Below are 15,429 nucleotides of genomic sequence, written 5' to 3'. Positions count from 1 at the left end.
TACACTGTAGCAGAATGTTACTAAAGAAGGTTGTTTTTCCTTGCATAAGGATTTAAAATACAAATTGTAAATAATAGTAAATAAGATAAACACTTTTACCTTTGGTTGCTGATACTGTAAGTTTTATATGCAGGATGGTGAAAATTCCATGTCAGAAGACACACATACTTAAGATTTCAAAGAGCTTCAATAATTTCCAGTTCTGTGTAAAACTGAAATGCAAAAATAAAAGAATAACTCATTCTAATGAATCATGCACTGCCAGTAGATGCAATGTAGGAAATGTATGCATAATTTTTTTGTGTGCATGTATTTCACGTGGCAGTTCCTATTCTTAATTCAATTCAGTTTGATGCATTTCAGAAATATTTTATCAATTCCAAAGGGAAACTGTATGGTGCAGTAACTCATTCAAGTGTTGCTTGGAAAACTTGGTAAAAACTAGGTTGGTAGTTGTAACATATTTCAGGGAACCACTGGTTGTTAAAGCTGATTTTGCCCACAGTCCAAGTTGTCTTCCACTGTGGCATGTTGCATATTTTATTTAATATTTGAAAAATCTGATAGCTCTGTTAGAAAATGCTAGAATAGGAAAAGGTATAAAGTTTTTTCTTTCTATTTTTAAAAAGATATGTGATTGACTTGCTTTCCCAGTATCTCTGTTTAATCTACAGTAGCAACCATTCAAAATGGCCCTTCCCAGTCAACCGTCAGCCGAATGGCAGCCTACTCCCCTGCAACTCCCAGCCAAATCCCCTCCAACTTCCAGCCACTGGCTTTCTCCTGGGTGTGGATTCTCTTTTCTCTTTCTCTTTCTTTTTAGATCTTAATGTCCAAAAATCATGACAGAAAGAATATTTTAGTACAAAGATTGATGTTTAAAAAGGAATTATAGAGGACCAGCCAAGGGCCCATCAAGGAAAGTGTGGAAATTTTGAATGGCTTGTCCTGTAAAGGCTTGACCATGCATGCTTGATGATATAATGGCAAATTGTTGGACTTTTCAGGAATAATGGCCAGAAAGAAAAATATTTATATTTTATAATCTGTCTTTCTTTCCTGATACCTGCAAACATAGTTTTGGTTATTAAGGGGATTATTACACATACTGTCATGACTATTTGATATGTTATGTCCCATCCTAGAATACCATACATTTTATATACAGTTAAAATTTCTCAGTTATGCATATATTTTTTAACCAAGTCACAAATCCATTTACAAGAGCTTTTAGCTTTTGGTTATATTTTTTATAATTGATTATTTGTCCTGTTTATCAATTCATGCATAATATTTATTAAATGCATTACATATTCAATTCCACTGGGCTCCAGATATCTACATCACCTGAAAACAATTTAGAATATACTTTTCAATTAGAATGTTCCGATTCAATCTTTTCATTCTTGGAAGCAAAAGTAACAACTTCGCAGGACTGTAATAATTTAATAGTTTATTAAATGTAAGTTTTTTTTGCTATGATATAGTTTTTCAATCACTATTTTGCCACACTTTATTTGAAAAGGTAGGCTTTAAGAATGTATAAAAAAAACAAGTTATGGCAAAGGATGAATGGATGGATGGTTGGATGGATGGTTGAAGGGATATTTGGATGAATAGATGAGGATGGATGAGGTTGGAGTGATGGATGGATGGATGGTTGGATGGATAAATGAGGATGGAGTGATGGATGGATGGATGCGGATGGAGTGATGGATGATGGATGGATGAGAATGGATGGATGAGGATGGATGGAAGAGGATGAATGGATGGATGGAGCTATCAATGGGGGTGCATTTAAGATGAAATCTTACACTGAAAACAAAGCAGCAACAGGATTAGACGTGAGTAGGTACTCAGAGATTGCAGGGACAAAAGGATTAGCCAGAGAGCAGGATGTGGGTCACGCCTGGCAAAGAGTGAAACCAGCCAGTCAGCCTCCCCCAGGGTGTTCTCTGAATCTGCTGCACTTTGCAAAGGCTGTAGAAACCTCATGCCAGGAGGTGTGGTATAAAGGGTCAGTGGGTGCGGGTTTAGTTAGGGCAAGTCAGGTTTATGAGGTATTTAAGGAGAAAACATCTGTCTATGAAATCTAACTCATTTACATTTGTAAATGCCAGTAATCAATAAATTTAAGTTTTCTTGGATCTTGAAAAGAATGTTGTGGTTTTTTTTAATTGTGCACTCTGACCAACTGCCAAGACAATAAGCCACTAAGAGGACAATCTGCCAGATTGGCAGCTGAAGAGATTACACCATTAAGCTTCTTGTTAACTCTGTTGCATGAAGCAAATCATCAAAGATACTTAGAGAGAATTGTGTTTAGGATTTTTCTGGAACCCTTTAAATGATGAAAAAAGCATAATAAGCATATTATTAGGGCCTGGCAAACACCACTTCAACTAGTGATCCCTTGCTGATCGCTTGAAGAGATAATACCTTATTTCCAAAAACATGTCAAATTCATGGATTAGGAACATAAATGGCTGGGGTTCCACAATGTAAGGATTTAGCTTTTGTCACAATTGGAGAATCAGAGGAGGGTAGATTATATCATGGCGCAGTAATTACTCAGACATGTCTTCTCCAGCACTCTCGAAAGACATAGATTTTCCTCAAGCACAGGAAGAGGGACGGGGCAATAGATCAGATACGTCGTCGTGGCGGAGAGCGGCCTCAGAAACAGCCGCTTCTTTATCCAACGGGATCAGTCGGAGGATCATATGCAGGAAACTCTGTGACCTACATCTCTGTCAGACAGACATCTGTTACCTTCCATTCCTCACCCTGTGCCGAAGTGGAAAATCACCAATTACCAGCATAAACCACTCTCTCAGCAGCCCTCCTTGCAGATATACTTTGGCTATTAATATTCAAGAGGTGTTGCAGAGAATAACCTCAAGAAATTGTGCATCCTCATTTTATTCCTTGGAATATTAACATGTGTGGCACAGGGATAATTACAGAGATCCATGGCAGCGTGTGGTGCAAGCAGGGGCACAGCTCAGAAGAAGTAGAGATCATTATTATTATTATAATATCATCTGAACAGAATGGTGTATTCACTCTTGTGTTCTAGACCCCTCGAGGTCAGAGTCTAAGAAGGAGGATTACAACCTAGGAGCCAAGAAGATTAAACAGCAGCTGACTCTCCTCTGCTAAACTCATTCCTCCAACACGCACAGTTATCACAAGAAGGGTAACACTGATTATAAAAGGGTCACATCCTGACAAAACTGCAGAGGACAAGGACAACATCTGTGACAGCATGCAGCTACGACTTCTTTCTCTACAGCAGTCATCTGCAATAATCATAGGAAAACTACTGGCTAAATGAGAACAAACAGTCAATGCCGGTTGGTTACGTTGCATTGTGAGAACTGATTGTGACCTGGAGGTCATGCAATCACTAGTTATAAATAAAAAAATGTCAGTTGCTTATAAATCTTATAAACCAAGAAGATGTGAAACTATTCAGGTGTTAAGATCCGTTATTGCTGTAGATGTTTTAAGATTTTTGTAGTGATTTAGTCAGGTCCTTTAAGGGTGGGATAACGGCTCTTTATTTGCGGGCAGCAACTTTTTCCCACTATATAGTACCCTATATAGTGCCCAGATTAGATAGAAGCCACACTATATAGTACCCTATATAGTGGTTACACCATTTTAGATGGTCTAGTGGATGAAAAAGTAGTGTGGACTCAAAATTTCCCACAATGCACCTTGAAAAGTAGTGATCATCCATGGTGACTAGAAGAGCAGATATATCAGGGAATGCTTTGGGAGCAGAGCTCTCCTCACAAAGCATCATGGGATTTGTTATCACAGAGGCCCGCTGTTGCTACCCGACGGCGGCAACAAATTTCAAAATGATCATCAAATGATCATCAAAGTCATCAAAATGAAGACACAGGCACCGTGCAGGAAGGAGGAGTTATGTGACCAACGGGGAGCGAAAAGTAGTCATCATCTGTCCGAACCTTCAGTTAACTGAGTTCACTATAAAGTCCACTATGTAGTCCCCATTCTATATAGTGATTGAGGGATTTAAGGGTTAGGGCAGATGTTTGGACACGGCCATTGTGTTAGATATTTATATGCAGAGGTGTATAGTAAATACTGTACTCCTATTTTGTTAGTTTAGGATTTTTTTGAGGACCTGCACTTTACTTACTATTATTTAATTCAAGACTTCTTCTTTGATTTTGTTACATTAGGAGCAAGAGCAGAATTTACTTTTTCAATTAAATACTGAGACCTTTTTGCTTGCAAGAAATTAAGATATGTGCATAATTTATCATTAAAGGTTTTTTTTGGTGTGGAATCACCATGTGGAAGCATCAAATGTAGTTGGTTTGTCCTGGTCCACACCCCTTACTGTTCGGTTGTTAGTTTTTTGGTGAAAGCCTCTTTAAAAACAGTAATGTTCATTAGATAAAAGCAGATAAACCTGAGTTACCCCTGAACCATTCTCCATCATCAGTGATAAAGTGTAGTGAAATCACCTTTATTTTGCTTGTAAATTATTTTGACACAACGCACTTAATTTTTTTTCTCCTAAGACAGAGTGGAAACATTACATGACATTTTTACAGAAAGTATTAGATTTCTCACATAAACAGCACAGGTGTGGATGCATGATATTCTACGAGATGACTTCTGTATCATTTTAGGTTTTATGAACAATACTGTTTGAATACCATGTTTTTTTAAAACTAAAACAGGTCTTCAAGAAATTGTACCTCCATTAAAATAACAGAAATGAAGTTAGCAGACCAACAAAAAACAGTTTGTCTTCCCTCTTTTTTTTTTTTTTACAAATATACTTAGTTATTTTTCTCTCCCAATTACTGTGGACAGTTTTCTGACACTTATTTATGTATTTTTCTCAACAATGATTTTTCCAAAGGTGTATTTAATTTATTTTCGGGTACTTTATAAACCATTAGACCATAGACATTGAGGAATTAGTTATCAATAAGCCTTGTCTCTTCCATTACTTATGTGTTATGCATTATTAGTACTTATAGCAACACATCCGATAGTATAATGCTACCAATAGTAGCATCATAGTATTGGATTAGTTGACAATAGTATCATGTTGACAATTGGCATAGTTTTCCCAGTTGTGGCCTAGAAAAACTTACCCCCAGTATTTCAAAACCTTGACCTCCTGACCATTTGTCGACTGTGCTTAAAAATCCAATTCAAACCAGTAGACAAATCATTGTAGAGTGGCTTGGGCGCTCCAAGATCATTGGTCAAATATCTACAGTAGACAAAAACTTTTTCATAATCTCATTCGTGGCTTCAGAAAGGTTCAATTTACCAAATGGACATTTGACCAAATAATCAAGGCAGTGTATGAAAATATTTGAACCTGTATCTAAAGCTTTAGGCCTATTTAATGAAAAAGCCCTAACACATTGACAGAAAACAAATAAATATAATGTTAATAATCATTAAATTAAATTTGATGCCAGAACTGAGAATTTTCATTTTCTTGAATAGCAGTTTTTTTGTATTTATTTGCTCATTTTATTAAAGAGACTACTTTGTTTTGGCTGTTCAGTTTAACCAAGAGGGAATGTATGTGAAAACGATCACACTGGGTTCATGTTTGCAAACCTTTTCCAGCTCACTTGAAAGACTAATCTCATTAATGAACAGAGATCACTCTGCATTTTGCTCCAGCGCTTTATTGCAGCCCCCTCATTGCAGCTTAAATGCCAGCCAACACGTGGTAACTTATGCACACGCGTGGGTGTTTGAGGCCGTGGGTAAGCTGATGCATCGGCAACAGGAGGTAGATCATAGAAGACACTGGAGTTATGCTTCATGGTGACATTATCAGGCTGTGAAAAACTGATTCATTTTGTCCATGACTGTTGTGTAGCTTTGCAGTTTACTTTGCCTTAAGCACTTATGATCACTGATTTTTTTATTATTTTTACATGTAACAAGCACAAATGTCCACAGAACATTAAGGAAAATGCTAGACAGGTCAGGGATAGAAGAAATATAGTTAATGGATATAGTTTGGCACAGCTGCTAAACTCTGCTAACACATGGCTGCCAAAGAAACCCAGGGTAACTCTGGAGAGGCAGCAGAGATCTACAAGGCAAGAAGGATTTGAAAATGATCATTTTATTTATTAAAGTGTCATATACCATTACATGGCACTTATCTCACATACATTGACAAAGAAATTAACCCATATTTTACATTTTATGTAATGGCATTTCATAACAAATTCCCATTTGCTATTTTTTAAAGGATGATGGATATTCTTTAATCTATTGCAGCTTATTTATTTAAGATACATAATATGTTTATTTAGGATACATAATATTTGAAGTTATGTATAAAGTTACCGGTTAGGTAACATAACTTCAAATGTATAAAGTTTGATAATAATAGAGTTACCTTTATGCAATTTGAACTTCATCATACATATGAATATGCACCATGTTAATTTATTTATTAGATTTGTAATTATTTGTATTAATTATCTAATAATTATTAGTAATAATTATCTAAAAAAACAACAAATATGAATTTCTTATTTATTAAAATTATGTAAGTCTTAAATTTGGTTGAAATAGCTACATATGTGAGTGTAGGAAAACAAAACACTATACAACTACTGTCCAAACAAAAAAGAGCACCAATATGACCCTGAAAAAAATAATCACATCAAATTACAAACATTAACCAAAACTGAATTCAATTTGTGCAATAGGAAGGGGGAAAAAGTCTGTCAGTCTTGCCAAGCGTTTCTCATAAGTTTAGCTAAATCAACTTTCTTAAATAGCTACCTGAACATATTTGATACGGCCTGATCCAAAACAAATCAGGATATTTCATTGCAACTTCTTCAACAATATAATAATTAAATCATAATACAATAAAAACATAAAACAACATTAAACTCATCCTCTAGCTAATTAGGTTCACAAAACCCACAAACATTGGTCTTACAGAACGCCTTTAAATCTGCCCACTTCAATTACAAGCGAAAAAGTACTGGTGGCATTGTGCAAATGGTTATCTTTGACATCTTTTCATATGTAACTTTACACATAATTCAATGTAAAATACATCCTTATTTTAAGTATATGTTCTAGGTTTAGGTTTCTTAAAAAATCTAACACCCACTGATGTTTATACTTCTTAAACAAGAACACTAGTTTAGCTTAGATTTAGATCACAGCATAGACCAAGTTACCCTTTAAACCAATGGTAACTGAGACCTTGATCCAAAATAAAATTCTTCCTGATCAGTCTTTTCTTTACCATGAGAACAAGGTATTTCCATAACACCCAAAATTCTCATTCTTGTTTTATATCATAAGGCACCAAAAATATATCATCTGCAACAGTAAGTTTAGAAGCAAACTAATGCAGCCCATGTAAACAGAGCATAAGAAAGTTGGACATACCACATTCAATTGGCCAAGGTATAAAAGATAACTAAATTAAAGGTATAGTATAGGATTTTCTTTTTCGGGGTGGATCATCAAAATAAGTGGTCCTCCTAATTGTCAATCATTCTGGTGATATGTTTACATAAGGCCGTCCTACTCACTCGCAGACATTTTCATTTACCAGTGGTGAGTATGACATAGTAGAAAAATTGCAAATCTTCTTTTGGGAAGTAAGCTTGTATTAGCAATGCAACCAGCAACTTTTAAACAGAGAATGCACAAGGAGACATGAGGTTGTGCATGTTCTTGCACGCGTTCAATAGGTGCTACCTCTTAGGAGCGGGTGTATGGTTGTGCATATGCATATTTTTTTTAAATGTGGAAAGGGAGGGTCTTGTCTGAACTTGTGCTCCAGTAAAAAAGCTTTCAATTTAAAACAAAACCAAGATATTTGTAGAATTTACTGAGACTCAGTTTTCACCATTCTTTTTTAAATAAAAGAAGTTTTCTGAACCTGCAGGTTGCTCGGTTTTTAAAAACAGTTATTTTGGACAAAAGTATCACAGTATCAGATACATTTCTGATAACCATGTGTAGTGTTGTGCATGAATGCGTTCAATGAACGGCGTTCACTGAATACCTTCATATTTTTAGTGAACTGTGAACTAAACGGACCAGTTTTGTTGGGATGAACGTAACACAGATCGACATTCACTCTTAGAATAATGAGCGACACACACAGCTCACATTCAAATACAATTGATAGCGACACTTTTCACTGGATAACGTCAGGTTTTATGGCACTTATTAGGGCAAACAGCATGACAGACCAGCATGTTTACTGCTTTTCTGCACAATTCAGGCTCATCTACTGGTATTTCTGATGCCTGTTTTGTAAATCACTTTGCAGAGTTTTATGAACTACAAAATGGTAGACACTGTCAGAAAAAACAAATGTTTGTGCCCACTGGGACTCAACAAACAAGTCCTTACGTCAGCCACGTCCACTTCACATTTAAAGCGACACATCGAGTTACAGCATCTGAGTAATCGTGTGAAATATCTGAATGTGGAATGTAAGAAATAATTTTTGATACAGATTTTTTTTCAGCATGTACCTGTATGTTTTCTGAGGTTCTGTGTAGTTTGGCTAAATAAAGACTTCACTGCACATACAGTATACCTTGACTTATCACACATTTAAAAGGGGAAATATGAGGTTCTAGTGTGTAGGATTCTGGCTTGATTTATGGCTTTTGGCTTTTATGGCTTTCTGGCTTTTGATTTGAACTAGTTAATTTATAGGTTTGTAAACTTAGTTCATATTTGAAAAAGGGAACTATGAACGTGAGTTAATTTTCATCTGTGTGAACTGATTTTTGGGCTCCTTCTTTTTAACCATGAACTGGCACAACATTGGTCACATGACATACTTAAACCAGCTTTCACTTATCTTGACAAAGCATTTGCATGTGGATAAACCTTGGAGTCTATCTTTTTGAACATTCATATAGATGAATCGTATTGATGACTCTCCACCACAAGCAAAATGCGTGAGTATGTATGTATTGCTCTTGCAGGCTGTGTCCTTGCTGTTCTATGAAACTGTTGTGACCCTTATTCTGGGCACATTATTTTTTCCCAGCAACAGTAATATGAAAACAGCACTGATATTCAAGCAATCTTCTCTGTGTGGTTAAGATTAAATTACAGTTAAACCTTAAGTCCTGTTTTTCTAGTGATTTACTATATTGATAAGTGTTGTTTAAAGAGAGGCTAAAGCCAACAATCACCTCAAGGCAAAGAACTAGGAATGAAAGCAGTGTGATGTTAGTATCTTCCTGAGGCAGTACCTTTCATTAAAATTTACGCTCGGCTTACTTCCTCCCCTTTTCTCCAAAATCTGGGTTTCATCACAATTAATTGTCAATCACTATGTACTGCACCATAAACTCAAAATGTCTGCAAATTAATCTCAATGTCTGCAAATTAGATCAATGTCCTTACAGAAAATACAAAAAACCATGAGACCATGAGAGATAAAATAAGATAATATACACCAAGCATTTATACTGAAAGTTATTTGATCGCTGTTGTAGAATCTTTGACTCCAATTTGTGTGCTGTGTTCCAGTGTTAGTCTGATTCGGTGGAGGGCGGAACAGGGTTTACCCAAAACACGGTCGGTTGTAGGTGAACGGAGAAACTGACTGCCACTCAGATTTCCTGCGGTACTTGAATGGGTCGTAGTGGAGATGATTCCCTTGCTCAGTGTGTAAACTCAACATCATCTCTGGGATGGTTGAGGCTGCAGCTCAGTTTGAGGCTCAGATAATCTTTCTAGGGGGGAGAAGGTCCAAAACATCCAGTTTGCAGGATGATTTCCTGCCGAGAGGCAAAGACAAAAAAACAACAAGGTTAAGACTCAGATGACAAAAACTCAGTTTGACTCAGAAAAAACTCAGCTTGGCTGGAGTACCCAAAACTGGCAAACACTCTGGCGTCGAGGTAGTGGCAATCAGCAGCTTAAGAGCACTCCGTTACGAGGTAACCATAATCATTTAGGAAATCTTTAAATGTAACCAGAGTTAGCTACTGGCATAAAAATGAGAAAAGTCAAATAACAAGACTATGCCCCTTTAAATTCTAACCATCGATATAAATGGCTAAATTAGGTGGGATCATTTCTTTAGCTTCATCATTAATATCTTTTGCAAACAATAATGGTGAAAGTACATCTTCCTGTTTGACTGGGACTCATTAATATGAAGAAGGTCCTCTTGTCAAATAACTAGTCTAAACCCAGTTATTTTCTGATCTACATCCAAAGTGCTTTGTGGTAGAAATGCAAACACTGCCTATCACGCTGAATCTGACATCCATCGTTTAAAAATTTGTGATGAAGGCTGTGAGACAACTGAGCCTGGGTATAAGCCCACCTTTAAGCAAGACAAAGATCCTAAGTATACAACCAGAGCACTATGAAAATACTTTATATCAAAGGATAATTATGTTTTATTAATTTTGAAATTGTCAAAAAACAAAGCTTGCATACAATCCATATCTATTTTTTCTGACATTGAGCTTATATAAGCTACAATATTAAGAATTGGCATATAAAATTATGTAAAAAAAATACAAGTGGTCTGCCCAGAGGATCAGAAATAATACCAGCAGGCTAAGGAACAAAAACTGATTAGATTTTCCAAGGTCTCGAAGGTCCTTCCACAACTAAAGCACTATTACATTTTTTCAACTAATAATCAGCCCAAACATTGGTAAGGACATGAAATCCACTTTCTCCATTATGTGAAGAATGACCAATATAATTAAAGAAAAATATGAATATTTAATAGAATGCAATGAATTACTAATGCTGACTTGTTCTGGAAGCACCTCTGAGGAAATGAAACGGTTAAGATACACGTTCAAGGATGCATGGGGGTTCATATCGTGAATCAAACCCAGCTCTAAGGTCTGGTAAACACTTGAACAGACTAAAGCAACTTCATCTTTAAGTGTGGTAAGTGTGAGGATTCATCTTATTAAACTTTCAGAAAAAAAGTGAATTTCTACCCCTCATTTAGAGAGATCGGCTGTGTAGTCAGAGAAGTGATTTCAGCTCTGCATAGAATTGAATTGCTGGGGGGGTTGTTGGTTAAGCTAGGTGCTTAATTTGCTCTCGAGTTTGCATTTTCACACTTATATGCCAAAATGTAATTGGAATCTGTACGAGTCACTTGTTTCTGTTGGATATCTGAGTATTCATTTGAGATGCATTTTTTTTCTTCTAATGGAATCATATCACCGAAACAGAACACTTTACCCTACCCACACCTCAATCAGTGTGCATAGGGAAAATTACTGTCTTATCTGAAAGGGAAGGGAGCGTAAATGAACTGTGTCCAGGTAGTTGCAATCTTATCTAGTGCAGTAATAAACATTATACACAGCCACTAGTGTTAACTGTCAAATCCAAACAAATAAACGATATCTTATTGGCCAGGGTTGTGACATATGGAGATGAATGTCAGTAAACACTGGTGCATACACTGAGTCACAGCCACTTCCCACACACCTCTCCCAGTGTGATTCCTGTGTAATGATCTGGGGAGTCTGGACAGCCGTCTGCTCGGCTTCACCGCACTGTGGGGTGCTGAGCCGAGTGAGAACGGGAGAAATCACAGACAAGACAAGAGGAGGTTTCCTATTTTTTCCATTCTGGCAACTCTCACTTTCCTGGGCAGAGATGTGAGAAATTAACAAACACAGCCTCCTGCTGAGACCAAAGAAGTTTAAAGGAAAAGAAAGAGAAACTAATAAGTGATGGCGGATCACTGAGCTCACTTAGTAAATCATCTTTTACTGCTAAGACTGCTGTCTTTCTGGGTCTTCATTGTGTGCTTTCATTTGCGGGATCAGTAAGAATAAAAAATGTGGCGCCTAGGTTTTCAACCAATTACTTGAATGATACCAATCCCATTATTTTCAATAAAAGAGCAAATGCCTCATGTTTATTGGTGCATAAACTAAAATATACCCCGTGGCTTCTAGTTCCTGCAGAAATATTACTCATAACATTATCAACAGTCTGGAATCCTAAGACTAGCGGCTGTTTTAACCCTTGATAGGGCACTCAGTGAAATACTTTGAAAAAAAAAAAAAAAAAATTCAAGCCAATAGTGTTATTGGAATCCAAGACCTTATTACCTTTGTAACATAAAAAAATATGGATATTTTGATGGCAAAAATTTATGTCAAAGAAATGCCAACTTGCCCGAATATATTAAGAAAAATAACAAAAGTGCTTCCAAAAGAAATTCATAAAAAACACTCTGAGAATGAAAGAAACACATTTTTAGTTTATAAACCTACATATAATTGTTAAGTAGGCTTATCAACTTTTTAACTTTACTTTTTAACTTTTCAGTACATGTTAGATTTTTTTAACCTTTTTTTCTTGACTTGTTAACTTTTTTCTAATTGGTAATACATCATTCAAGGGCTCATCTAATTGTTTAAACACTGAAATAAGATGTACAGACATGTAGCAGTAACTTTGCTGAATGGCTGGATATAGATCTTGTGCTTCTAGACCTCACTCAAGGACAGGGGGACTCCATTTGTTAGGGGTAAGCAAGTAATCAAAAATGGTAACTTGCCCTATAAAGCGTTAAACTAAAGCAACATCTGAAATAATACTTTTACCAAATACCACCATTTTTTTTAAAATACTTTTTGTTTTTACACCGTTATGTAGTGTTTTTTTTTCTTCAGATTGCTGTTTTATACTGTTTTATATTTTACCAAAACAAGAAAGAAGATTATCATTATTATTTGGTGCTGCATATTTGGTTTAAGTGCATATTTATGTTCCTATGTTGACCCAGAAGTTAGAACGTCCAAGTTTGAAATAAGAACAAATTTTTTTTATTTCAACCTTAAGGAAAAGTTGAAATAATATTTCTCTGTGCTAAAAGTCTTGATCTACTTTAATGATAAATCACCTAAAATTACAATTAATTGCAATGAATTCAGGAGCATAACAAAATATATAAATATATATATATATAAATAAGGTTATAGCTATACATTTTTCAACACAACAATTATCTAAAAATATACTTATATTATATCAAAGATTGTCTAGAGTGTTGCAGAATAAAAGTATTCCTTTGATGAAAAATAAAAATATATTATATGATATATTATATAATATAGGATATATAAATATTTACTGCTGGTTATGATGCCAGTGTATCATAAAATGATTCTGCAGCAATAAGCGTGGTACGTGAAAGTAAAGTGAGTTGCAGTTCAGGCGTGTCCAGATTGAAGTAGCTCTCTGATAGCTCTGAGAAATGGCTTCTACTTCGTATTACATTTCTCAGATTCAAGCCGACTATAGATACAAAAAAATGGTGGGTGGGTGGGGAGTGGTTGGGGTGGGGTGGGTAGGTGTCGGGTGGCAGTGATCAAGCTTTTTTTTGTGTTGGTACCAATTTAAGGAAGCAAAGGTGCTCAGAAGCTATGCAGTTGTCACTTTTCTTCTCAGAAGACAAATGTGAGACAACAAGGATGCTTATGAAGGAAAATCCAGGACAGACTGGGCTTTTTTCACCTCTGAGAATCATCGCTTTGCAGTCTTTGTTGTGGCTATGCTTTATTTTGTACATAACACATTTTGTATTCAAAAAGTATTTTACTTCAGTTTTCAGAGCGTTGTGCACAGCTTGGCAATGATGTCGGGCGGTGGCGCAGCTCTGTGAGCATAACTGCAGCTCTGCTTTCTTTGCATTTAGCAAAGACACCTGTAAATATTTTGTGGACCTTTTTGTTAATGTGGGAAATTGGGACGATGGAGCAGAGGTAAAAAATGCGGGACTGTCAAACATAACAATGGAAGTTTAGAAAGACAGGCAGGCAAACAAGGGGATCAGGAAGAGTTAAACTTTAAGGCGGACAAGGTATTAGAAAGACTTTAATTATATTCTGAACATTACAAACCATATAGTCTAATGGTGATAAGGAACCTCGATTGCAATTGATACACACATTATTATAGTAAACCTTAAGGGAAAAGGCTTTAGCTGAACTTTCTCTGAAGATTCTGAAGACTTTTCAGAAAAGTTGAAAACTCTCCACTGAACTTAATTTGGGACAATAATCAAAAGGAAGCACATAGCTGCTGCTGGTCTAAGTAGGTCATCCCTGCTGTGTTTGTTACTTTATTTTTGTGCCTTAACCTCACACACATAAAGCTATTTGTGAAGCTCTTGGATAAGAAGAAGGACATTTAACACACACATGTTCACTGAAAGTTTGACCTCTTAATGTGAATTCTCAACAAGATGGAAACATGTCCTTTGTCCTTTACAAAAAACAGATAAAGGTGACCTGGTATTAACTTTTTCTTCTTCTGCCCCCCACAGAAGGTGCCAGAGAAGTGCCAGAGAAGGTGAGGGTTTGGGGTAAGAGAATTACTGGCAATATGGCTGTAGTATCTAAACACAAAATATGAAATGTGAAAGAAAGATGTAAAATAATATCTACAAGAAAAAATAGAGTGGAGGCAGAGTTTTGGATAAAACAACGTGAAAGACTCCCCTTTGGTCTCTGTAATTCAAAAATGAAGGAATTGCAACTCTGAGATATCCAATCTGACAACATGCATTAAAACAATAGAAAAAAGGGAAGAGGCGAAGCCTGATAAGGGAGCTGCTTACAGTCGGGTGGGGGAAAAAAGACAGACACAGAAGGATCGGATGATGAGCTGGAAATATGACAAAATCGTCAGTGCTGGAAACCAGCCATCAAAAGATCCATAAAACAATAGCACCATGCTTGGCAAAGTACACAGTCACCAGGATTTGGCTGAGTGATACACGTTCATTCACTTTATCTCATCCCTTTGTACCTTAAAAGAACACACTGTGTTTCTGCATCTCGGCCAAAACCCAATTTAACTCATTCTATAAATAATGTTCTCTTTTATACATTTGTTAATTTGAAATTCTCTTTGCACTTAAAACGAAACAGTATGTTAATCCGCAATCTAACTTTATGGGGGCGGATAAGAATGGATGATGGATAATATTTATTTCTGACATTGTGTGGTCAGCTGTATTTTATTTTTTTTTTATCACTTTCTGTGTAAAGTAAGCCAGTTGGTATTAATAGAGCTTGAAGAATAATCTAAAAAAACGGGCATTTTAAGTAAAGAAAACAAACAAAACAAAATCAACAACAGTATTTAATTTGCTTGAATATCCATTCCTATGATTAAAACTTGCAACACAGTGGTGATAGCTTAGGACAGCAAGGCTTTTCACATTTTGCAATGTTTCTTGTTACTCTTACTTAAACTGATGATTCTGCATTGATGACAAACAGAAGAATGTAGGTATTTTCTGGTCTTTTGTTCGACTTTTCCAAAAAAACAGACGAGAGTCTTTTTATGGATAAAAACAAAAACAAACTATGTCACTTTTTTATAGCATGG

Source organism: Cyprinodon variegatus, unplaced genomic scaffold (assembly GCF_000732505.1).
Source record: "Cyprinodon variegatus isolate N-32 unplaced genomic scaffold, C_variegatus-1.0 Scaffold240, whole genome shotgun sequence".
Classification (NCBI taxonomy): domain Eukaryota; kingdom Metazoa; phylum Chordata; class Actinopteri; order Cyprinodontiformes; family Cyprinodontidae; genus Cyprinodon; species Cyprinodon variegatus.
This window is presented reverse-complemented; position numbering follows the sequence as displayed.